The following is a 27,548-nucleotide window of genomic DNA, read 5'->3' on the forward strand; positions in this document are numbered from 1 at the left end:
TGTGTCATAAATGAGTGTCTAATGAATTGCCAAATCTAGGTAGTGGAATATTATATATACACACCTACCTGATGAGTGTCACTGTCAGATGGGCCAGCACGCTCACATATCAGTGATTAGTTAATATGTCAGGCTGAGTTCTATTCTTTCACTGTCGTTATTGTAAAAAGAACTGATTGATATGACAGTTACCACTGACTATGGTCCAAACTGGTACTGGAAGAAATCTGAATACCAGTGCTTAGGGAGTGGGAATGGAGAATGTAGAATTTTAAAAAAAAACTGATCAAAATTACTGGATTACTGCTGGATTACATGATCTCTTCTGACTACCATTGTTTTTTTATTTCCTCTTTCAAGTGCACATGCCTAGGTTAAGCATAATTTGAGTTTTTTTCTATGGGGTCCTAAGATTTATGGTGGCTCCATTCTACAAATGTAATATATGTAGGCACATACTCACCTAGCCATATAGACAACAAATACATAGGGGGATATCTAGCATCAGTGTTTGAGGTAAAACTGTTCTAGTTGCCCATGGAAACCAATCAGAGCCCAGCTTAATTTTATAAACAGCTGTGGGAAAATGAAAGCTGAGCTCTGATTGGTTGCGTGGGCAACTAGAACCGTTCTGCTTTCAGACACTTCTGATAAATCTCTCCCATAGCCTCTTTCCACTGCCCTAGACTAAATATTAGTGGATCAAAGCAGAGTACTATGAGTTCTATGTTTTTTTGTAACTTTAGATATATCACACTAAAATACTTAGCTGAACCCTCAGCAAAGTCTACACCTGGGATTTCTTCCTCTTTTCAATATTAATGTAAACACATATGAAATCATTTATAGTCTGCACACACTGCACTTATTAGCAGAAATTATTCACACTGGATTAATTATTCATCCAAAATTTTCTACTAGACTAGACTTGCTGGTGGATTCGCATTACATACTGATCAAATTTGTAATGCTGGCAAACTCACCATTGGCAAAGCTGAACTATTGTACTTCTTGATACATTCTATGACATGTAGTATTATGTACTGTATGAAGAAGTGAGAAAAAATTCACCTGATTAATTTTAGCGACTATTGAAAGCTTATTTCTTATACAGGCAGTCCCCTACTTAGGGACACCCCACTTATAGATGACCCATAGTTAAAGACGGACCCCTCTTCCCACTGTGATCTCTGGGGAAGCTCTCTGGATGCTTTAATATAGTCCTAGACTGCAATAATCAGCTGTAAAGTGTCTGTAATGAACATTTATTGATAATCCTTGCTCCATTTACAGTAAAAAAAATTTGAAACTCCAAGTTGTCACTGGGGCAAAATAAAATTTAGTCTGGATCTACAATTATAAAGTATACAGTTTCGACTTACATACTTAAGAACTTACGACTTAAGAACAAACCTATGGAACCCATCTTATACATAATCCGGGGTTGCTTGTACCAGGTTTCTGAGCCAGAAATGTTAAACCGTATTTGAAGTTTTTGTTTTGTTTTTTCTTTGCAAATAATTATTCCTTAGTACATTATTGTTTTGATTCTATTTTATCAGTTTTATGCATACTCTTAGTTTACTGTTATTTAAGTGTCTATGTTTTGACTGCACAGAACCATGGCTGTGTCCTTTTTATGGTGTTAGATGCTATGAAATCCCTGCATCTGGCTGTATATTGTATGGCATAAGCAAATAGACAGCAGAAAAGGCTAGCAATCATTTTCAAGTGAAATATGTGGAAGAGCCTCCATTGCAGATATGAATGTAATGTCTAAAACTCTTCCATTACATTGATTACAATCTACTATAGGACAAGCTTCCAATTCAACATAAGTACGGGATACTGGAAGCAAGTAATATAACAGGTAGAACAGTTAGTAACTATATTTAGTTATATAATAGTCTGCTGACATTACAGCATTTTGAGGGGTTTGTCTCTTTAAATAGTAGAATTAAGGAAAAGGTTACTCTGTGATTTTTATATTTTTATATTTTTATATATTATAAGGCGCTACTGGCTGAAATTAACTACTGATGTCTAATTTGATAAGTAGAGTAAATCTCTTTACACTCAACTTTAAGAAAGCTAAAGGACAAAAGGAAGGGCAATGTTAGTACATGTATAAGAATCATGACAAGGTAACCTCCTAATCAGTTTCAGGCCCAACAGTTCAACATTTGCTAATGTTAAGCACTCCCTGCAGCACTTCTTGACTCAAATGTTGCTTTGAATTCCTATTACTTCTTTCATCAGTGGCCTTTGAAACACTTCAATAAAATATGATGGTTTGAACGTATATACGGTATGCATGTTACACCTCATAGCTCCAAGGACAGCAAAGTTGTCAAGGTCTTCACTAGATCCAGACATACATTATTTCAAATGAATATTAGTAAAGGCACATAAAATGGAAATAATCACAGATATGAAGCCTTTGAATGCCTCACAAAAAGTAACAGGCACTGTTTGTGCTTATAACCTTATGTACCTGCATTAAAAAGACAGATGTCCTAAACATAAAACAGGCAGAAACGTATCAGAGGAATATTCATCTGTAATAAATTTTTAAGTTTGACTCTAAAAATGATGTTCAGTTTAATAGATGCTGAGTAAATAATGTCATTTATGCTGTTAGAAAAGCATTATCTCATTTCATAGGGTGGGGGAGAAAGGTTAGAAGTCCACTGCCCACACTCATTCCCTTCAAAAGAATGAACTGAGGCTAAATCCATTTTCTGGTATAGTACAGTTATGTATTAACAGATGAGCAAGCACAATCAGTGTTGAAACAAAAGCCGCACAAGGTAATGTTTGCACTAGAAAATTGCCCTTTCGGTTTTCATATTTTGTCTATTTGCTTTTGCAAAAACATTTACAATTTTTCTTAAACTAGGTTAGTGCAAATACAAGAATAGCCATTGATTAGACTGTGAAATAAAATATACAATGAATAAATGTTTGAAACCAAATGACAAAAAAAATATAAATTAAATAAAAATAATCCCTTTTGGGCCCATGGTGAAATAAAACAGTGTAAACAGAATTTTAGAATAATCATTGTACAGGCAGTCCAACACTTAAAGGGGTATTCTCGTCTGGGCATTTGCATTCAATTTAATTAATCTGCCATATATAAACATTTCTTCAAGTAGATGTTATTAAAAAAAAATTATCTGAGTGAAGATAATTTCTTATAAATGTAGTCTTTTGGTCCCTTAGAAACAAGACTGTGTCCTTGGATACGGCCACCACTGCTGGATTGAATGCACAAAAAAACAAAAAGCATTTGTATATGAAATGAAATTTTGAAAATGAAATTGTCCCAGGGACAAAAATAAATGTTGTCCAAAATTACAACTATGAAATGAACCTTTTTTGACTTACATATGAATTAGATTTAAAAACAAACCTAAAGAGCCTATCTTGTACGTAACCCAGGGACTGTCTGTACTTAATGGCTGTAATATTCCTCTGATCCTGAACATGATCTTTACCCACACCATACATGAATAGTCCCTCCAGTATCCACTGAAAGACCCAAGGACTGTTATTTACTAACATTTGCTGCTAAAGCATACTTGTGTACTTGTTATTCAAAGTAATTTAAAAAAAACCCTAGGATTAAATAAAAGTTTAGAAACACTTTTAAAAAATATTAAAATTGTCAAGCCATTACTACATGATTTTTTGACATTGTCTAACTTTACAATAGCATTTGTTTGACTTACCATATTTTCTGGACTATAAGACGCACTTTTTAGCAAGAAAAAATCTTGCTAAAAAGTCCCTGCGTCTTATAGACCGGAGGTCAGGAGGATCCAGCACTGCCAGACCCTCCTGACTGCTGTAATGGAGATCGGGTGATGCCTTGATACAGAGCTGCACCCAATCTCCCAGAGAGGAGCCTCCGTACTGCTCTCTCCTACAGACACGGTACCTGCGGTGATGTCAGCATCATGTGACTGATCGCATGCTTCTTACATCACAACAGGTCTGATACTGCCATGCTGCCCTGGGACAGGGTAAGAAGAAGGGGAATGGGGGAAGTGTGTGTGTGTGTGGTTCTGTGTGTGTGTGTGTGGTTCTGTGTGTGTGTATATAGCTGAGCTGTGTGTGGATGTGGTTGGATGATGGAGAGCTAAGTGTATATGTAGATGGATGATGCTGAGATGAGTGTGTATGTGGATGGATGATTCAGAGCTGAGTGTGTATGTGGATGGATGATTCATAGCTGAGTGTGTATGTGGATGGATGATGCAGGGCGGAGTGTGTATGTGGATGGATGATGCAGAGCTGAGTTTGTGTGTGGATGGATGATGCAGAGCTGAGTGTGTAACTATGGATGATGCAGAGCTGTCTGTGTAAATGTATGTCTGTGTGTGCTGTGCTTTAGTGCGACCAATGGGGATATTTTAATTAGTGTAAAATATATTTTCCTTTTTTTGGAAGCCTAAATCTGGGGTGCGTCCTAGTAAGAAGCGTCTTATAGTCCGAAAAATATGGTACTTTGAAGAAAAACATGCCTTACTAAAGAAATGCACTCCTTGATGAGTAAGACCTAAAATGTTTCTAAAAGCTGTGAATGTATGACAATTTTATTTAAGTTTGGACACTTTAAAAACCTCCAGTATTTTATGCCAGAAAGAAAATATCATGGCTTTGTCAATTTTAACAATTCTTCGGGCACCCTACTTGACTGTTGGTACCCTGACCAATGTTCTTAAAGTTAGATTCGTAATGCAACAAATACTCCTCAGCAAATTTCCAGAAAGGATCTCTAAAGTTGTTTTTAGCAGCTTGTGACAACTCTTCATATTGTTATATTTCTTTACCTAATAGTTTAATAATACTACTACTATGATTTTAAGAGAAATGTTTGCAGTTATAATTATAAACGTTTGATTGATGTGTTGATGTCCGGCAGAAATTTTTCTAGAATATGGTCCACTTATTTTAGGTAAGATTCATCAATGTTCCAGTTCTCACCAGAGTTCTGTGCAATTGCAGGTCATATACAATGGACACGTGTATAATTGGCTTGTGAGAGCCACTCACATGCAGATCACTCTAGAAAAGTGCCTGTACAGGCAGGAATAGTACCTGCTCTATAATATGTAGCTTGGAAAGTCAGCTCACACACAAAGCAGAACTACCATGTAAACCATGTTCTTGTGTATGAGCCTATTGAAATAAATTGGGCCATTTGCTAGCCAATTGAAACAACAAATAGCATATGTGCAAAAACAACACTAGTTTGCATGTAGCCTTAGACGGGATGTTTCCAGGTTAATAAGCCAGTCTCATTGCTTCTCTTCTATTAGAAGCTTCTCTTCATTGAGGTGCAGTGCAGTGCAGTGTGTGATTAATTATACATAATATTCAAGTGCCTGTTGACCTTCGTAATATAGATTAGTAGATAAAATAAGGTTGTAAAAAGGGTTAATAAAATATATGTATTCCCCAACTATTTGAAAAGAAAGCAAAAAAACTGAGCTTGTCACAACATATAAAATATAATGAAGACCTGTCCACTATCCAGGGCTGGCAGTACAGCATTTGTCAGTTTGATGTGTATATGAGCAGGTTTATGTAAGGTTCCTCTTTTTTTACTCAGGGTAATAGATTTATTCCGCCCCCTGATTTTGTTGATGTTTGTGACATTGATGGAAACTTTTGTACTATTCTTGGGATAATCAAAATATGCACCTCTGGGCACAACAGGACACAAGCAAGACTGTATCTGAACTCATGTATTTCAACAGTTTTGTCAGATATAAGCGATGACAGCACATCCCTGTGAAACAGCAGAAATGTTATGTTTTATGGATGGCTTCAGAAGAAATAACTTTCTGCAAGTAAGTGGCTATTGCATAATTGATGCTGAACATGTTTAATCATTTGAAAAGAAGAACGAAATACAGAAGTCGTGTACATTGATTCTTTCCTGGTTAGCACCATTATTAATTTGAGTTTAGGCTGCCAAACTTCATAGATAGGAGAGCGGCATGCAACAAGACACGTAGAATTAGAAACTATCTCCATCATTTCTCTTGGCTGCTACGAAAATGAGTATAAATACTGAATAGCTCCCAGCTTTCCCTGAGGTTATATTTTAAACACTACATTACAAAGTCATTTTATGTGCTAAATTTATATATAAACCTGTCAGCATTTCCCTATTTAATGTTTAATTTAGAATGTTGTAAAAGAGAAATTTTTAAATAAATTCATTGTCATTCTTTTTACAGGGAAAAGCCATATAGGCAATGGCTGAGTGCCCCCATCTTCAAGGGAGTTACCTGAAAATCCGACTTTTGGGCCCTAACTTTTGGAGGTATTATTCAGCCATGGTAATTGCATAATATTACTCATTCACTATCCAGTGGTAAGGGTCATAGTATGGTGGAATTATTGAGACATTGGGGAAAATTCAGCATGCCTTCTCTGCAAGTTTTTTGGTGAAGGCGTATAAATCTCTTCATCCCTGCCATTTCCCCTACTTCCACAGGGAACAGGGTAGGTGCGCCGCATTTACCTAAAGCAGAAATCTCCGCCAGATCAGAACTGGTCTTTGTTCCGACCTGGCGGAGATGCACCTATATATACTATGAGATCAAAGCCTCTTAAGTAGATACGGCTGCTGGAGTGCCCTTGGGTGGAGTTTTAACACTGACAATTAAAACACCGGTCTTAATGGATTTCCCCCATTATTTAAAGGAAATGGTCACAGTCATGGTGTGGCGTTATATTAAGTCACTAAGTAGAGTTGTGTTGTTGTTATTTAGTCATGTGGTGGCAATGGTAGAAGTTTTGATATGTCGGTATTATCCTGTTCTTGTATAGATGTATTATTTTTCTTTATATTGGGGTAATTGTTCAGTAATAGGTATGTACTAATATTTTCCCTGTATGGCAGTAACATTTGATCCAGTTACAGCTATATTGTAATTTTGGTTTTTATATAGAGGATTTTTTTTTTCAAAATAGTACTGGTTGTGGCACTATATGGCAGTGTAATATGAAAATGAATATCGAGAGAAATAAGTTCAATTTAAAATGGTACAGCTCATCTCAGCTATTGTAATGAGGCAGTATGATTTCTACATATGCCCGCGCCTCAATACAAAACATTTATGATATCATCCTGAATTTCCGAAAATAAATTCAATCACTTCAAATGCAAATGGCCATTCATTTGGATAAATTTAAAAAATGACCTTTTCTTGACCCAAGTATCAATTATTGTAATCAATGTCATAAAATGCATCTTCTGCAAATAATACATTTTATATAATATAAAATGACCAAAAGACACAATTATATGAAATCTAAGCTACATCTTGTGGTAAGTATTCTTGATGTCTTTTTGACTTGACTTTTAATATATCCACCCAGATAAGAGTAACTGGATGCCATGGATTTACCAGCCCAGCTTTGTGACAGCATTGTCTTTTCTCAAGCTTAAAATTTTGTAAATTATTAATGAACAAGAAATTTTTATTAACATAATTTAAGTCACAGCTGTGCTCAGTTAAGATGGGTTATGAAAAAGGAGGGAAGTTTCTTTACATGAAGGCTTCTATTAATTTACTGATTAGTCTCCAGCCCATTAATATTTAAATTAGCTGTCTAAGGTACAAGTCCTTAAAATGTTTAGAATAATAGATGGCCAAGCCACTCCCCTTATCATCTGTTGTGTGGCACCAGGTAGGTGTAAGTACAGCCCATTCGCTGAAGCTATATCTACATATTTCTTCCCCACCAGGGAAGATGGAACCCACTGCTTACAGCTCAGTGCTTTGTGTTTGTGCTTTGGCAAAATAGCAGGTTTCCCATAGTAGTGAATAGTAGCTGCAGTGTGGGGGCTGGGTTTAAATATTGATGGGTTGTCCACAATTTTAAAAAAACCTATAACCAAGGCACCCTGTTTAAAATAAAATCATATATTCATGCTTTAAATGTCCTGCGTCAGGACCTTAAGTCCAGACCCAACTGTCTGAAGTGATAACAATCCATGTGTTCTTTATGTACCTCAGCAGAAAACCAAAGAACTTTATGGTCATGTGGACAGAGATGGCACATTGCTACTCCTGGTCAGCAACAATCAGAAATGGTAGAGAACAGACCATCAGTACTGGAGCAACAGGTTGGTTGAATGGTGTAAATAGGCAGTGTCCAACTTGGGTACATTAGGCTAACGAGACAATTCCAATCCATCAACACCTAAAATATAGACATAAGTAGCCCCCAAGTTGTCTTTTGTTGGAGCCCTTGAGGTTTAGTTTTGGGTTATGTGGTAATAGTACAAAAATATTGTCATATGTAGTTCACCTTTCTAAACTCCTATCCTAATTTATAAATCTTAATTACACTTTAGGCGTTCATAAAATCTTTGTTAGGGTTCTTTGCCCCTCACCAGGAAGCCTTAGTGCAAAATAGTCATGGCAGACCCTATAAACATTGTAAGCATGGATTTTCACACTTTCACAGGAGATGGCTTGGCCCTCACCCTGGACAGAAGGAAAAGGTTCATTAGTATGCAAGCAGCTAAAGTCATTCATTTTGGAGGAAAATTCAAATAAAGAAAAAATATATATTTCCTAATAACATGGTTACCATACCATAGTTATGAGCACCCGCCAAAAGGATAGGGTCGGGGGGTTAACCCTATCTTCCTTTGGCCTGTACTCCTTCAGGAACCCCACTAAATCATATAACAACCCTGATACTAAGATCCTATGTCTGATAATGGGTAATAGAGAATGGGGTACACAGTTGTTTGAAGGTAGTTGTACCAATGTAACAATTTTCTGTGAAGTGTTATACATTTTATTAACAATCTACTTTTATTAACAATCCAAAATGTGGCTCCCTGAGAGGCAGGTAAGACCACATTAGCATGTGAACATTCCCCTCTCAGTGACAATCTGGGTCTTTTGGGAAACTCATTGTCGCATGAAAAGGCTGCCCTGATGATCTTGTTGCTGAAATCCCACAGATAAATAATTGCTACTATTCCCTAGTAAGGCTATTAGTTTTACCCTTTTCATTTTAAAAGCTATTTGTGTCTATATTGTTTTTATATTCTTTACAATTAGATTTATCTTATCTTAGAATTGTATCTTTCAAGTCTCCACTGCACATCCATGTATTAATCCTAAGTTGCTGAAGGGATAATACTACTGGTATTTTTGTTAAGTAATGTTAAGCTAAATTGTGTGAGACACTGAAGGGGTTAACTGTGGACGAGCGATATGTTTCCCCTGGGTTTTCCTATTATGCAAGGCCTTAATGTGGAGGTTGTGTTTGTCCCATTTGTAGGACAGCGGCTGGAAAGGTAATGGATGGCGTATATATTCCTTTCAGGTTACTTCCTTACCTGTGGTAAAGGGTTAATGCACTGACCAGAGACTGCACAGCCCTAATTACCAGGTGCAGCTGGGAGATGGGGTTATAACCCAGAGCTGCATACTGGGCTGGAGCTCTGAGTGAGAGACATTGCTCTGGAAGGATTGCCAGCCGTGTGTCGCAAACCGCTGTGAGTACGCTGCTTTGCTAGAGAGGGACTTACCGATGTACAGGTAGTGCTCAGACTAGCCCGTTTTTGTTTCCCGCTTTGTTTTATTTTATTTGCCTGTAAAGCTGCATTGTTTTGGCTGCCAATAAAAGCTGCAAGGAAACCGCATTTCTGCCGCCAAGCCTGTCTGTGTCTCTGGACTTTGTGACATTAAAACTGACCCTGCTACATCTTGGTGGAGGATGCGGGCAGTTTCTTAAAGAGACAGTACTCTTAAAGGGACGGTTGCAATAGACAAAGGCCTGACTAAACATGGAGGAGCTTATAAAGAAGCTGGTGCAGTCCAACATCAACCTCCAACAGGCAAATGTTCTGCAGCGACAAGTGCATGAGGAAGCGGTAAAGATGCACCAGACATCGGTGAGAGAGCAACAGCAGAAAACCAGTCCCTCCAGCAGCAGTTACAAGTCTTGGCTGAGAGACAAGTGACAGCTCCAGCGTTGCAGTCTATGCCACGCCATTTGGTGCAAAAGACTAAGAAAGATGACTCCGGAAGATGATATTGAGGAGTATCTGGATACTTTTGAAAGGATTGCCGAGAGAGAGAGTCTACCCCAGGACCAGTGGGCGGATGTGTTGGTCCCATTTTTGTCAGGAGAACCCCAAAAAGCCTACGTTGACCTGCGAGTGCAGAATGCAAAAGTTTATGCAAAGCTGAAAGGGGAAATCCTGGCTAGGCTAGGGGTTACCTTGGCTGTCCGAGCCCAGCGTGTCTACAACTGGGAATATGATCCTGACAAGCCTGTACGGTCTCAGATGTATGACCTCTACAATCTCACCAACAAGTGGTTGCAGCCGGAAGCCCTCTCCACAGACCAGATTGTGGACCGTGTGGTCTCTGATCATTTCATCCGCGCCCTACCAGTGAGGATGCAGCGTGGCCTTGGATATACGAATCCTAAAAGCATTGATGATTTGGTTTCTGCAGTTGAGAGGTTCACCGCTACAGAAGAGTACCTGCAGAATGTGCGTAACCCTGGGAACAAAAGAAAACCATCCAGTGGTAAGACTGTTCCTATTGTTAAAGGGATGAGATTGTCTGTTAAAGAGGGTGGTGTCCCCTCAGAGGGCCAAGCCAAAAGACTATAAAATTCCCAAAGGGACACGGTGCCTGGTGCTCGGGCACAGATAATTTGCTGGCGTTGCGGTGGTTTAGGACATGTTGCTGCAAGTTGTCCAGAACTAACTGAACCCATGGACTGCGATTTGGGCAGCGCAGGTCTTATTTTGCAAGGCCCTCATATGCTGCCCAGAAAGACATTGTAAGTGAGCGGCAAGTGTGCCCAGTCAAGATTGGAGGGCGTCATATGATGGCCCTGCTGGACTTGGGAAGTCTAGTGACTTTGTTGCATGCCAGCCTGGTCGACCCTGACCAATTTCAGACCTGCTGGATGGGGGTGGTGTGTATACATGGTGATTCAAAAGACTATCCCATAGCCTTGGTCAAACTGGAGACTCCATGTGGATCAGTGAGGCATGAAGTGGGCGTGGTTAAAGACTTGATGCACCAAGTCATACTGGGGTGTGATTTTCCTCTGTTTTGGAACCTGTGGGAAAATAAGCAAGGTAAGGTTTGTAGGTCAAATCAAAATGTGAAAAATCTGTGTAAACTTTCAAACACGGTGACAGAAGCACCATGTGAAATGGAGAACTTTCCTTTAGAGGTCCTCGCTGGAGACTCAGAGGAAACTTCACCTGAGACTGAGTTCTCTGCCCTACAAATTGCAAAGGGAAACTTTGGTACAGAACAGTTGAGGGACCCCAACCTAGCTAATGCCTGGAAAAATGTAAAGGTGATCAATGGTGTTTCCCAAGAACCAGGTATAGAGTTGGTATATCCAAATTTTATGGTAAATAATGATTGGCTGTATAGAGTTAAGAAAACCGACTCTGAGGTTGTGGAGCAACTTGTGGTACCACAGTCCCACATACGCTTGGTATTGGAGCTGGGCCATTCACATGTACTGGGCGGGCACCTGGGGGCAGAAAAGACCAGGGAACGTATAGAGCGGAGGTTCTTTTGGTCCGGTATCTATAAGGCAATAGAGGACTTCTGCCAGTCTTGCCCAGAGTGTCAAATACACACCCCTAGACCACACTTCCGTAGTCCGCTGATCCCACTACCCATAATTGAAATACTCTTTGAGCACATAGCTATGGATTTGGTTGGGTCCCTTCCTAAGTCTGCCAGGGGGCACCAGCATATTTTGGTCGTACTTGACTATGCCACACGTTATTCCGAGGCCATTCCTCTCAGAAACACCTCTTCAAAAGCAATAGCAAGGGAACTATTCCTAATGTTCACTCGAACGGGGATCCCTAAAGAGATACTAACCGACCAAGGGACACCGTTTATGTCAAAGGTCACCAAAGAGCTGTGTCATCTCCTAAACATTGCCCAATTACGTACGTCTGTATATCACCCACAGACGGACGGTCTGGTTGAAAGGTTTAATAGAACCTTAAAGGGGATGCTCCGGAAGGTAATTGACAAAGATGGAAAAAACTGGGACCGCCTTTTGCCCTACTTGATGTTCTCTATAAGGGAGGTGCCACAGGCATCCACAGGGTTTTCCTCATTTGAATTGTTATAAGGTAGACACCCCAGGGGGCTATTGGATATAGCCAAGGATACCTGGGAACAGGAACGCACACCACACCGTAGCCTTATTGAACATGTGAGTGAAATGCAGGAAAGGATGGCCGCCATAATGCCCATTGTGAAAGAGCACATGTTACAGGCTCAAGAAGCTCAAGCTAGGGTGTACAATAAGTCTGCAAAAGTCAGGTCCTTTCAACCCGGTGACCGTGTGTTAGTGCTTGTGCCGATAGTTGAAAGCAAATTTTTGGCAAAGTGGCAAGGCCCCTATGAGATTCGGGAAAAAAGTGAGGTAAACTATAGGGTGTATCAACCAGGGAAAAGAAAGACACTCCAAATTTACCATGTGAACTTGCTTAAGCCTTGAAAAGACAGAGAGGTGCTGACTGCTGGAAGTTGGCCTAGAGATTCACCTAGTCATGAACTACCAGCAGTCCACATATCAGAAGCCTTGTCTGCAGTACAGGTACAGGAGGTCAAGGAGTTCCTACAGAGAAATAGAGAGACTTTTTCTGACCTGCCAGGGCGGACCAATGTCATACAGCATGACATAGTGACAGAGCCAGGCCAAAAGGTATGGTTGAGACCTTATAGGGTACCAGAGGCTCAAAGACAGACTATTTCAGAGGAGGTGGGAAAAATGTTGTCTCGGGGTTAAAGAAAGTTAAATGAAGTTTCAAAATTTGACGCCTACCCTATGCCACGACGAATTGATTGAAAGATTAGGCCTGGCAAGATACATTACTACTTTGGATCTGACCAAAGGCTATTGGCAAGTGCCACTTACTGAATCGGCGAAGGAGAAAACCGCATTTTCCACACCTGATGGTCATTTCCAATATGTAGTTCTCCCGTTTGGCCTGCATGGTGCGCCGGCTACATTTCAAATATTGATGGACCTTATTTTACAGCCTTACAAGGAGTATGCGTCTGCATATTTGGATGTTTTGGTATTTTTAGCCCAGACTGGGAGTCGCATTTAAAAAAGGTCCAAAGGGTGTTAAACTCAATTCGAGAGGCGGGCTTGCCATCTAACCCAAAAAAATGCGCCATAGCCCTGGAGGAAGCCAGATATTTGGGATATACCATTGGGCAAGGTGTCATTAAGCCCCAAATGGATAAGGTTGAGGCTATAAGAAATTGGCCTAAACCTGTTCAAAAAAGCAGGTAAAGGCTTTTTTAGGAATAGCCGGGTATTATAGAAGGTTTGTGCCAAACTTTGCCACAATTGCAGCACCCCTCACAGACCTTACCAAAGGGTCAAAATCTGCTATGGTCAAGTGGGATGAGAAAGCAGACAAAGCGTTTCAAGAGTTAAAGGAGGTGTGTTGCAAAAGGCCAGAGAAGAATTTGTGGTCCAGGCAGATGCCTCTAATGTCGGCTTGGGAGCTGTCCTCTCACAGATAGTCAATGGAGAAGAACATCCTGTTGTTTATCTGAGTAGGAAATTGTCTTCTCCAGAAAAGAATTATGCCATCATTGAGAGGGAATGTCTTGCACTTAAGTTGGCCATTGAGTCCCTAAGATATTACCTACTAGGGAGACAGTTCAGGTTGGTGACATATCATTCTCCCTTAAAATGGATGGCTCAGAATAAAGGGAAAAATGCCAGGGTAACCAGGTGGTTTTTAGCCTTGCACGACTATAAGTTCTATGTGGAACACCGCCCAGGGTCTAAGCAAGGTAATGCTGATGGGGGAGGGTATGTAGGACAGCGGCTGGAAAGGTAATAGATGGTGTATATATTCCTTTCAGGTTACTTCCTTTCCTGTGGTAAAGGGTTAATGCACTGACCAGAGACTGCACAGCCCTAATTACCAAGAGCAGCTGGGAGATGGGGTTTTATCCCAGATCTGCATACTGGGCTGGAGCTCTGTGTGAGAGACATTGCTCTGGAAGGCTTGCCAGCCGTGTGTCACAAGCCGCTATGAGTACACTGCTTTGCTAGAGAGGGACTTACCGATGTACAGGTAGTGCTCAGACCAAGGGCGTAACTACAGTGGTAGCAGCCATAGCGGCCGCTATGGGGCCCACAGTGTCAAGGGGCCCCATCATCTGACTTGACACACTAAAGAGTGGAGGATGTGCATGATTATATACATATTATGCTGCACTTTGTACAGCATAATATGTATATAACATATATGTGATGTATAGATGTGTATACAGTGTATGGTGTCTGTATATACTATATGTGTGTGTGTGTATAGATGCTGTATGCTTGTATATGGCACTGTATTTGTGTGTATATTCTCAATATGTGTGTGCTTGAGTGTATAAAGTGTAATTGTAACTTGCAGGTGTTAGTATCCAAATAACTATATTTTTTAAGTGGGAAGTAGGCCTCGTGGAGAAGCCTGCTGTGGGGCCCCGCTTCTCCTAGTTAAGCCACTGGCTCAGACGAGCCCGTTTTTGTTTCCCGCTTTGTTTTATTTTACTTGCCTGTAAAGCTGCATTGTTTTGGCTGCCAATAAAAGCTGCAAGGAAACCGCATTTCTGCCGTCAAGCCTGTCTGTGTCTCTGGACTTTGTCACATTAAAACTGACCCCGCTACACATTGAAAACACTGTAAATCTGGGAAGTATGGCTCAAACAAGTTATTTGTTGGAGCAGTTGTTTAAAACTGTCCAGGGCTAGATTTACATGGAATGGATTTGCAGGCTGGTAGTGGGGCGGTCCATTCCACCTCCCTGTTAGGCTAGGTCAAGTTTTGCGTTGCTCAGCACCTTGGACACAAGTGGTAGGAGCAGAGCTGCATAAAGCTGCTGAGCAGGGCTGAGAGGGTTGGCTCTCTGAAAGAAGTCTTGCAGAGCGCAAAAAGTCCTGACTTCCATGCCTGGAACAAGCTATGACCTTGCAGGTGACTTCACTCCCCACCCCCACCCACCCAAATCTCCACTACCACGGTCTCTACTGGGTCAAATCCCCCACATTTGGTTGTCAGTAATTTGAGTTTTTAAATTGTTGAGAGATTTATGCAGAAAGGTTAATAAGTAAAGTATAGGTGGTGGCAGAAAAGTGGGTGCTACAAGAGTAGAATTTAATATAAAGATGCCATTTTGCATAGGTAGGTAGTTTTTATGTACTAAATTGTGAGGTTCTCCACTGTAAGTGCACCCCATGACCTGGGAGTGGAAATTCATCAGAGTTAGAGTATAGGCTCAAAAGAGGCTTTTCTGGTACTATGGTGATCCTGTCCAACATGGAAAGCAAGTTATTTAAGATGCAAACAAACTGACACATATACCTTGCACAACGTATAATCAGTGCTTTACACTTTTTTATATCTTCTGAGAAGGAGTGTGACTTGAGGCTAGGAGGTGTCTTGCATACAAGGGGGGAAGGCTTAGAAAGTGCCAGTGCATGATAAATTATGATGCAGAATAAGCCCCTAGTGGTGTTGGTAACTATTAGTTTAAAATTATCATTCAGCTACTGTTAAAAATTGGGAACTTTTAGAAAAACTGTCTAGTCTAAGTTTACACTTTATATTAGATAATATTATTATTAGATAAGATTATTAAATCTGATCATGGGTCCATGGCCAAAAATGCAACATACAGCACCAAATTTCTAAAGAATAATTACAGTTGCAAACTGGATTAATAATTTTTTAAGAGGTTGATAAAAGAGTATAGAGATGTAGAATGGACTACTTTAAAAAAAAGTATACATTAGTAATGTTAAGTTCATTTGTTGGTTTGATTTTAGTTAGGAAACTGGGGACCAGTATCTGGAGTATCGGGACACCTTTGTAATGAAGGGATTACATAATGTGGTAATATTGCACTACAGTATATATTGTGACTAGTGATGAGCAGACCCATTAAACTTCGGGTCTGGCCGAGTAATGACAAAGATCACAGGCATTGGCCCACATTTATCAAAAACAGTGCAAGAATTTTGTTTCGGATACAGTGCATCCGCAACACAAATGTGGAAGCATGTGGAAGCATTTTGCAGTAAAAAGAACATGCTAAATCAGACAAACTGGTGCAGGGGCTTTAATAAATGTGGACCATTAACTTTTTAAATGCCTCTGGCAAATCATCAGTGGATAGATTCAAATGGAGATGATGGCTTTGGAAATTCATGCTAAGGGGTATTGAGCCAGACCCGAGGTACCTGGAGGACCCACACCTGCAAAGTTTAGTTCGAACCCATTTAGGTCTACAAAACACCACTTTTTACATCTCTCTGTCGTGGCTCCAATTCTCAGATCTTCCTGCTGTCACACAGGCGTAACAGACATCTAATGGATTCCAAACTTCTTAATGATACTGACCAAAGTAAAGCAATAAATTAGTTATTCTAATATATATATATGTATAAATAAGAGCACACATTATAAAACACTGCTGTGTATCAGCAGCATTTAATTAAAGTAGACCAAGGTTATCTCTTGGTTTAATATACATTTAATAAAACAGTTGAGAAATACAGTAAAAGAAAATCGATCTTTATGTAGGATTCATGCTTCATAGATTGGTATAGCTCAATAAGGGTTCAATTTAGGTCTGCTTATCATTCATTCATCCACTTTCTCTATTTTAATAAAGTATTCCATTGATTTAACATTCTGTCTGGGCGACTCTAATACGCATTAAAAAGCTTTACTGCTACATGGGCATCACAGTGTGCAAATAAATAAATTAACTTTGCATGACCCATGCTATTATTTCACATGACAGATTCTCGATGGAAGCTCAGTTAAAATGAAAAGAAAAAAGATACAGTTTTGTATTATGAATTGTTAATGGTCCTGGAAAAAATATCCATATTCCCAGACATGAAGGATATTCACGATTACAGATTGACAGCTTGACAATATTTTGAAGCTACATTACAACCGAATGAATGTATCGCAGTTAGACAAAATTGAAGGCAAATATTAAAGTGTAAAAAAAATCTATTAAATTCATCAAATAAAATTCATATATATTCAATTCATTAATAATTGTGTGTAATATCTCACAAAGATATATGTTATGCAAAAAACCAGGAAGACCAAATATACAAATAGTATATCTACAGATACTTCTTTTATACTGTAGATAAAAATCCGATTCTACCTCTTGAATGTAGATGCTTTTTCAAATTAGTTGTTCCTAATAAGTTGTTTGTCCAACAAATGCTGGATTCAATTGTTCTATAAAATTCATTCTTATGATGAAAGTGTTTCATATCATAAAGTATTTCATATAAATTATTCGCAATGTTGGATTCAAAATGGCACTTAAATTTTTTAAAAAAATGACTTTTTAACTTCTGATTCTCAATCTGACAGACATGAGGTTAAAGGAGAAATAAAAATTCACAAACTCACAATGTCCGAAGTTCAGACCATATACTCATGGCTGTGACCACACTTGCAAGATAACCCACCGCTTTTTAAAACTTTCTCCCAAACCAGTTACGGGATTGGCTGTCGTGGTCTCCAGAGGAGTCCACGCGTCCTGCTTTCTTAGTTTTCCTCGTTGAGATTGAATGAAAAAAAAGAATAAGAAGTGCCACTTCTCAAATACTGAAAGCAAGACAGTTACACAATAGAGAAAAGGTCACAATATAAAGCCACTATGTATTATTTAATTGACTGAAAGAAAAGATATTGATGTATCTAATGTACATCAAGGTTCTCAACCAACAATTATGATAATCAGACCAAATAGAACACTATTTTCAAGCTTTCCTCATACCAATCATGTATACAAATTAAACGAAAAGTAAAGAGTTCTATGCATATAAGCTTGTTCCCGACCAAAAGCTTTCGCCCCACCCAACTCAAACTCATGCACAGTCGGCTGTAAATAAACTTTTGTTGCGTGTAGGAAGCCTCTACCACACACCTCTGGATGACAGCTTTTAGAATTTGAAAAATTAGACAAAATCCATGCAATTTTGGAGGACTGATGAAGGCAGGGCAGGATTATCATTGGCACTAGTGGAGCACCATTGGGGCAATGTGTGTACTAATCCCCTGTGCTGTAACATCCCTGTGTATAGTGACATATGTATATAGTTACTAACATACAGTTTGGTTATTGGTATGAGGGGTATATATGATATATGCTGGGGTACAGTGTGGTCAGTTATTGGTATGAGGTGTATATATGATATGTGTGCCCAGTGGGGTCATTTGTGATGTTGGGAACAATGTAGTCAGTTGTGGTATAATGGATATGATGTGAGGGGTATATATGATGTATGTGAGTGGTACAGTTTGGTCAGTTGTGGTGTGAGGAAATATATATAATATATGTGGTGCACAGTGTGGTCAATTGTTGTGTGAGGGGTATATATGACATATGGGTGCTTAATGTGATCAGCAGTGGTGTGGGATGAATATATGATATATGTGGGGGGAACAGTGTGGTCAGTTGTGGTGTCAGGAGTATATATGACATATGTTGGGGCACAGTGTGGTCAGTTGTTATATAAGGGTATATATGATATACCCTGCACTACATCACTAAGCCACATATACAGTGTGGTCAGTTGAGGTTTAAGGGGTATATATGATATATAGGGATGCCCAATGTGGTCAGTTGTGGTGTGAGGTGCATATATGCTATATGTGGGGACAAAGTGTGGTCAGTTGTGGTGTGAGGGGTAAATAAATGGCATATTTAGGGGGTACAGTGTGGTCAGTTGTGGTGTGAGGGGTACATATAATGTAGGTGAGAGTATATAACCATGTCTGTTTTATAAGCCTTCAGACATGTGTCCTGGATGGAAGAAGAAGTTGCCTGAAAGATCAGACCAAAGAGAAGACAATATAAGGATGTCATCTCTAAGGCATTGGATTACACTGCAGCCTCTCTGCAGGACTGGTATCTACTACTATATGATCGTTATATGGTGTTAAATACTGCTCTGTGTGGGCAGGTTTTCATTCATTCATTCATTCATTCATTATGTAAGGGTAATAGTCATGATGTGACTCCTACAGAGGTATCACTAGTGATATTGTCCTTTGCACAGTGGTGTTTGTATCATAACAATTTGGCGGCAAAGACCATGAATAAAAGCAGTCTTGTGTTCATTATCAGGATGTTGGTATTTTCTTCATGTTGTGGTAATTCTGTGGGTCACAGTTTGGAGGGATCATTTGGAAATTGTAGCGCTATTGTTTGGAATATTGGTCTCATGGTAGTTTTATGTGGTAACAGTATGGCGGGAGTATTTTTTAGTTTGTCATTGACCAAAATTGGAACTGGTTTAGTAATGATAGAATTTCTGAACCAATCTAAAACTAAAGATACTATTGTTTCTAATATCTCTAGAGCTTGGGTTGACATTTGAAACAGTATAAACATATGTTATCTTTTGGATATATTGTTGTGGGTGGGGGCCCCGAATTGGCTACTGAATGTGGGTGGGGGGGGCATCCTAAATGAAGTGCTCCATATCGCAGGGACCCTTAATCTGGCCGTGGATGGAGGGATTGTGTTATAGGATATTGCCAAATATAGAAAGAGATGGAATATTCTCCAAAAATATTTAGAGCTGTTCATGATTTCTGTTTAAAAGCAACTGTGTAGATTCACTGATCTGCACGGACCAGGCACATATTCTTTCCTAGAAGTACACAAATTCTAGTATAGTCTTTTAATATTAAGTTCATGAATTTCGTCTATACAGGCAGTCCCCGGGTTACATACAAGATAGGGTTTGTAGGTTTGTTCTTAAGTTGAATTTGTATGTAAGTCGGAACTGTATATTTTATCATTGTAATCCCAGCCAGAACTTTTCTGGTCTCTGTGACAATTGGATTTTAAAAATGTTGGGTTGTCATAAGAATCAGTATTAACACTAAAGCTTCATTACAGACACCATTGATAACTGTTATAGCTGATTATTGTAGCCTAGGACTAAAGCACAATAAATTACCAATATCCAGAGGTCCGTTTGTAACTAGGGGTTGTATGTAAGTCGAGTGTTCTTAAGTAGGGGACTGCCTGTATCTTGTAAATATCTACATAGGAAGCATCCTACTGTGTGCCTCTTTATAGCCTATTAAGATTGTGGCCATAGTGTTTTAGTCTATGAATGCAATAAAATTATTTTAACACGGAGTCACCATAGATGTCCTGTTCTCCCACCTGCAATTATTTCATAAAATAGGAAGATCAGTATGAACAGTTCTCACACACCTGTTCAGATGAAAAACTGTGGGAAGGCAAACTACAATGAATACTGCTGAGGGGGAGAAAATAAAGTAATTCACTTATTATCAACAAGCGAGACTGTGTTATGGTGGCAATGGGAGACAACATTCAGGAATATCTCTCCAAATACTGTGTACACTTTTATAAAAATAGATAGTCATGTCTTAAATCCTAAGGGTCCTATGACGTTTGCCATTACTTCCAGGATTTAAGTAGTTTTCCATGAGTCCCAACAGCCTCACCATCACAATTACACTTTTATGTCGTATCTAGTTAATAAGCCATAAATCTATTGTCCGGGGAATGGAACGTTTAAAGAAATCTACCATCAAAATCAAGCATAATAAAGCTCTTACTCATAGATACAGGCACTGTGACTATTGTAATCTTCTTATATTTGTTTTCCATGGCCTCATTCCTTCTAAAATCAAATTTGAAAATTATGCTAATCACTCTGAGGGATTACCCTAGCTCCTCTGTGATCTGACTTTACTGATTGTCACACTGCCTCAACCTTCCCCCAGCTCCCTCTGCATTTGTGCAGTGAGCAGGAAGACAGTGTAACAACATGTAAAGTTCACTTTGACATACAGCTGTAGACTTATTATTTACATTATGAGAAAGTGCAGCCTATCCATTTCCACCATTACCAGATTAAGACTAACTGGGAAATACCATTTATTCTTTACATTTTGTTTAATTTGTCTTATTCATAATTTACTCTAAACGTTATTTCACTAGAATATTAATCGCATCATTTCACCAACTGATTGTTTTATCCTTAATAAGGTTCTGGACATGCTTTCACTGATTTTGTAAATGTTTATTTGCTTAATTACTTACTTTTATATTAATTCAATAGGAACATCCCTAATGTTTAGATTGCTAAGACTTCTATTTACCTCTTACCAAAATTGTTCCAATTCTAGATCATGTTCCAAACCATGTGACCACAATCAGATTTAGGCTGCATTCAGACCTTTTACCTCCCGCCACCAAAGCAGGAGGAGTTGTGAACATCAGCAGAAACCAATGATTGGCTACTGCAGATGTACAAGGTGTTTCCCCAGTGATTTCACTGTCTCTGTCCCCCAATACCTCCAATGATCTCCAATGAGCAGCATTGAAAGAAGTACCTTCCTGTGTCTTTCCATCCTGTATTTTACACAGATTACAACTGGTCCCACCTGCTAGTATATGTCGATGGATACAATCAACATGTACATCTGGAGCTATCCTGGTGTATACATTGAGCATAAATGTGATATGAACCCATCCTTAATAAAATACCCTAAAATCATAATTCTGAAGTTATAATGATTTTACCAAATTGGCATATGTGATTCCGCCTTTAAAAACAAATAGAAAAATGCCCATATTGTGATGCTCGCCCTTTTCTTTCCAAAGTTATAGCATTTACTGTTTTGAAGGTGTTTGACAAAATAATAATCTCTTCCGGTATCTGCCCTGAAGCTGAGTCAAATTCACTCTGCCCACAGTTCCCATGATACCTTGTATTCTCTTATGCAGTAATTTAGCAGCAAATCCAGTTAGATTCCTGCGATCCACTGAACAATGCATAGTGTACATACAGGATGTATATGCCAACTATGTTAAAAGGAAACAAAAACCAAAATGTAGAAAGCATAAAATAACACTTTATTAGATCAATTAAAACAAAACCATTTAAAAAGCCAACATACAAAGAAAAAGTCCACCAATGGTCAAACAACTAATTATGCATGATAAATAGATCACAGAAACCTGTATAGAGGTATGGAAGGTACAGTCCTCAGAACAAGTCAAGGTATTTATTTACAAACAAGTATTGCACATTACCCAGAAGAATAACAGAGGGCAAGAGGTATATACACATACACAAGTATATACAGGTTAACACAGACCCCACCACACAACACATGTTCCACCTTGCTTTGTCAAAAATTTGCAATTATTTCACTGCTTCTACGCCAGAAAACTGTCATAGCATTTAACACTTTTATATCTGAATTTACTTCATAGACTTTTCAAGTTTGATAAAATAAAATTCAATGTCCCAAAGCTGAAAGTGGGTTAACCTGCTTTGAGGTGCTATGCTATAGATGGAAGTTAGCCCGGTCTTTGTTGAGGAGAAGTGCTGACACTGTAGACTATGTGGAGGCACTGTTGTATGCAAACAGCTTTGTACTCTGTTATACAAATGTCTTTCCAGCTTTGGGGGCCCAAATTTACTTTTTGGAAATCCCATAGTAAATGCTTGTTTTTGTTTTCTTCACCTCACTTTATGTTGCTGTTATATAAAAGTTAGGGACTATCAATGATTTTAGAATATTTTTATAACTTTTTGCAGTGCTTACAGAAAATTAAGCATACTGTAAAGACATGTGAAGAGTAGTCCTGGCACTATGATTTATAACTTCAATTTTTATTCAGCTTTTATTTGTTTTGCAATTTAGATCGGATTGTCCTTTCAATGAAAGCGTTGCATCAGTGTTCCATGTAAAAAAAAATGAAAGAATTTCAAGAGTGAATCCCAGCAACCGTTTTTCAAAGTGTTGTCCCTGGATGCCCATTTACTTCTACTGCATAACCCATTTTCACCCTGTGAGGTGCAATACAGCTGATTTGGATGTGCCAAACAGCTCCAGAAGTTACCTAGCACCCTGTGATCATGGAAGAAAGAAGGTGGAAGTACTATAGCTGCATTGAACCCAAACTGATAATAAAGAAAAGTATCCTGTAGGCTATACAGTGACAATAGCACTTTTCAGATTTTGGGAATTCCTTTAGTATGTATGTAAATGACTGAGCCACAAAGCACAGATAAGGAAGAAAGAGTCTGAATACTGAGCTAGCTGTTGACAGTAATAAGATACAGACAGTGATTAATAGTTGTCTATGGTGACACATTCATTCTCTGCCGTCACCTTCATCTTACATATGCATATAATTTGAGCTTAAGTCTGAAAAGAAAAGTCGAAGTAGAAAACATCAAGCCATAAATTATCAGTAAGTACATTTAAAAGGGCTGTACAGCAATGTGCACACTCAGTAAAGATTACAGAAATGGACATATCAGTCTAGTCATTGCTTATATTTTCAACAAACATTGAAATGAAGTCAACCAGGTCCCAACCACCTATAGGAAAAACACTGTGTAAGCTTTTCAGACATACCTGGATATTGTTTTCCAGCTATATGCCATTTAAGGGACACTTTTTTTTCTTATATTTCTTCAAAATTGCCTTGTCAGTGCATCATGGCAGGGGTCTCTCCTGCTAGTGAACCCTTTTTTTTCCTTCTGTTCTGTCTACCACTGAACCTCTACACAGATATAAATTCCGTTCGACGCAAGTTTCAGGATTTTCTACTTTTTTAAATTGTTTATGATTTAAAAAAACAAGTAAAAATAAACTATTAATAAAATCACAGTAAAATTCTATTGTTGTTTGGAAGACATGTTTCGTACCCGTACCGATGTACCCATAGCAATGGTCCCGGTACGGGTACAAAACGCGTATCCCAAACAACAATAGAATTTTACTGTGATTTTATTGATATTTTATTTTTACTTGGTTTTTTAATCATTCATAAACCATAAAAAAGTTGAAAATCCAGAAACGGGCGCCGAACTGAATTTTTTCAAACACAAGCTATATGCTTACAAATTTCTATCTGCAACATACACACTGGTCAGGAGACTGTGGGTTCCCCAAGAACAGCCCTGTGGATTTAGTCTACAAAAGCACAACAAGTTGGTTGTGGCTTATGACACAACCTTTCAAGGTGAGCACCTAGTTGTATTTATCTACTGTCTTGGTATCACTTAACCTGCTACACTATATTTGCGCTTTCCAACTTTTTTTCACACCACAAATATTGAACCTCTACGCAATGATTCCCATCCCTTGCAAATTTTTGTAAGGATAGAAACCTAAAATTCTCTAAAACAACAGATCACCTGGAAACAGAAGATGTATGTGAAAAGCTTAAAAAGTGTCCCACACAATGTTACTTGTGGGTTATTTAGGAGCTACCAAACTCAATTCAGAAATTGCCAGTTGTATTTTAATAAATAATAAGTAACAGTGGGATTTGTTGGGACCATATGCAAAATTATGCATGGTGGAGCCTTCCGTAAAGCTTCCGGAGAACTTGATAAATTTGGTGACATTCCTTAGCAACTTATTTGAGCTCCTATTATGCAGTGGGATAGTCCAGTAGGACATCTACATATGACAACTCTCTGCTCACTTATTTTTGTAGAGATAAGTGAACGATTCTTGCCGTTTTAAAGGTCATAACTATTTAGGGACTAAAATTGTTCTACCCATTTTTGTAAAGTGCACAGTCAAGATATTTCAAGTTGTCTAATCGAATAAGATCACATTTCTCTGCTTTACAAAAGAATCAGCATTTCAATCCAAAAGTAGCTTCCCAGTTTAGCCACACGGTTGTCTTTTCCTATAAGTGGGAGTATAATGATCTGCAAGTAAAACTACTATACATTTACATTAAAGAGTTTTTGTGCAACACTATGCATCAGGATGGATAGCATTTCATAAAATTGTATCTATAATGTGATTAAAGTAGTTATGTCTGATGCTGCACATCTCTGAACATTTACCCCTTTTTACCCATTTTGGTCTGGGATACCAAGATTGCAACAGTACTGTTGGTGCTGGGGTTAGCCACTCTACCACTACATGCAATTGTTACATATCCTCCATTGTTGCCATTTATGTCATATGTTGTGATGAACAGGATTACATGTATTGGTAACAGCATAAGCATTGTAACTGGGGTTTAACCACAAAATTACCCAGTTCATGCGATTGTTAAAGAACATCTAGCACCTGGATGAGGGGTTGTAAGCCAAGCAAACATACATGCTGGTGTGTGCCTCCTCTGTCAGGATCTTTTTTTTAAGCTTCTTAGGCCCTTGTTTTCTAAGAAAAAAAGGCTTTGAAAAGAAGCATTTCACTCCTTTCATTGAGTCAGGGCCGCATCAGCTCTGAGGCAGGCGGCAGATTGCAGATTCCTAAGGGGGGCGGCAGTGTGGCACACAGCAGATCTGATATCGCCAGGAGCAGGAAGAAAGAGAAAGAGAAGAGGTACCGCCTGCCAGTCCCCGGCCTCCTTTCAGCAGTGTGTGTGATTGCTGGTGCCTCCCCTATTTCCTGCTCTGCTTTCTGATTATTTAGTACTGCAGGCAGCTGGGAAATGTGAACAGGAAGAATCTTAGCTGGTCCTACCTCCTGGCATTATAGATCATCCTCAGTAAGGTACAGAGACGCATCAGCCCACCATGGGGTAGAAAAATTAGGAAAAGTCACTCTGTTAGTGGAGGTGAAGAAAGAGAACTGGAGCCAACAGAAGGACACTAAGTTGGTGAGCTGCATTCATTATGTAGGGGCTTCCTGCCAGTGGTACATTACCCAGTGATGACAGGCACCATGCATCAAGCTACAGAGAAGAAGGGACAAGCAGCAGCCAGGAAAACTAATCATACTAAATCATACTAAAACTAAAGTAAACATAATTCATGGTCAGTGCACTTAACTTAACAGTGTCTGTTAGTTAAAGTCAGTGCCCCTTCTCCACCTCCTCACACACTGCAGACAGTGACTGGACCGATTGCGAGAGGAATCTCTGCAGCCTGTGTAAAGTTTGTCAGTCCTGTCATACCTCAGCTACACCCTACCATCCTGCAGAATTATAAGTATATATGTGTAAAAGAAGTGAAAAGTTTGTGAAATGTCTGTGTACACATAATGTATTTGGATACATATCTAAAATAAATTGTATGTAATTGAATAAGCATGTGTATACACATAAGTATCTGTGTACAAATGCTGGTATATATAATTTATTAATGAAAAATGGAAAAAGGGGACTGTAGCTGATAATAAAAGTAGGTGATAAATATTTAAGGTATTGTGCCTGGCACCTATGTGGGGTGGTATTACCAGTACTCCGGCTGCCTGTGATGATGTGATGATGCATGATCCTCCTCCTGCCTCCTTGTCCAAGCATTGCCCAGCCAATTCATGCTGCAAAAGCAAAGTCATGTGTGCATGGTCAGTAGAACTCTGCTCCTAGTAGTTGCCATCCTGATTGCTAGTGACTTGAAGGCTGAAGCATGGTGTTCGCCACTTACCCACAGGAGCTGCTGATAAATGCACTGTAATGTATAATTGTTCTATTACTGATTGGGATCCTTACTGGGCATCTTTGACTGGCATGTAAAAAAATTAATGAAAAGTAGACAGTAATGCATTACTCGTGTGGCAGGGGGTGTCAGCGACAAAAATCATTTTCAACCCCATTCTTTACAATTTTACTCATTTTTATTGCTGTTTTAGCTCCTATCACTCAGTGATGGTCATTGTAAGTTTCCAGGGTATGGGCGCGGAATCTCTAACCAGACACTTTATGATTCCTCTAGTTCTGTGTGCTGACATTGTGGTTAGATTATCAGGATATAGGTTTGTATACACTTTCATTCAGCTTCTGAATGTTCAGAAGTATCTGACACATAGAAATAGAGATGAGACAAATCAGAGATGATAAGATCCATGAAATGCATATAACATACAATGTCATTCATTGTATCTTGTAGCTTGTAGAGTAAGTCTCCTTACACTGTTGCTTGCTGGCAGAAAGTGTGTGTGTGTGTGTGTATGTGTTTGAGCTCATCTTGGAATGCAAGGGGAGTTGCCGATGCAGAGAGGAGCTCACCTCAGCATCAGAAAGGAGAGCAATCTGTCCTGCATGACCCTTCTGATTTAGACTTCTGCTGTATTTTTGTTAGTTACAGTGAATTAGAGAATTTGTTATTTTGTTATCCTGAGTATTTATTATTATTTATTATTAAGAATCTTGTCTTCGTTGGAATATCCCTTTCAGGATGATTTTTTTGTGCATCTGAAACATGGCACAACTCTCTCCCCTAAAGTTTAACTATTTTAAACTATTTTTCCAAAAGACTTGTACAGTAAAATAGTGCACAGTTGTGGGAGTGAAACTATAGACCCCAGAGCCGCAAACATATCCAGCAGGCACTTTGATACACTACTGTTTTTTCTTTGTACTCTACAGGATACCTGCTCTCATTTCTTCCCACCATAGAAACTGATGTCTAGGCTTCCCAGGTACATCATCCAAGCTGCATTGTTTCTTATAAGAGAACCATGTG

General features: G+C 39.0%; 1 protein-coding gene across 2 annotated transcripts in view; it reads right to left on the bottom strand.

The window, feature by feature from the left end:
- The window catches only part of LOC140127418 (neuronal acetylcholine receptor subunit alpha-7), a 144,261-nt gene that overhangs the window by 95,263 nt on the left and 21,450 nt on the right, over nucleotides 1–27,548 (bottom strand). The window lies entirely within an intron of this gene.

Source organism: Engystomops pustulosus, chromosome 4 (assembly GCF_040894005.1).
Source record: "Engystomops pustulosus chromosome 4, aEngPut4.maternal, whole genome shotgun sequence".
In the NCBI taxonomy this organism is placed as follows: domain Eukaryota; kingdom Metazoa; phylum Chordata; class Amphibia; order Anura; family Leptodactylidae; genus Engystomops; species Engystomops pustulosus.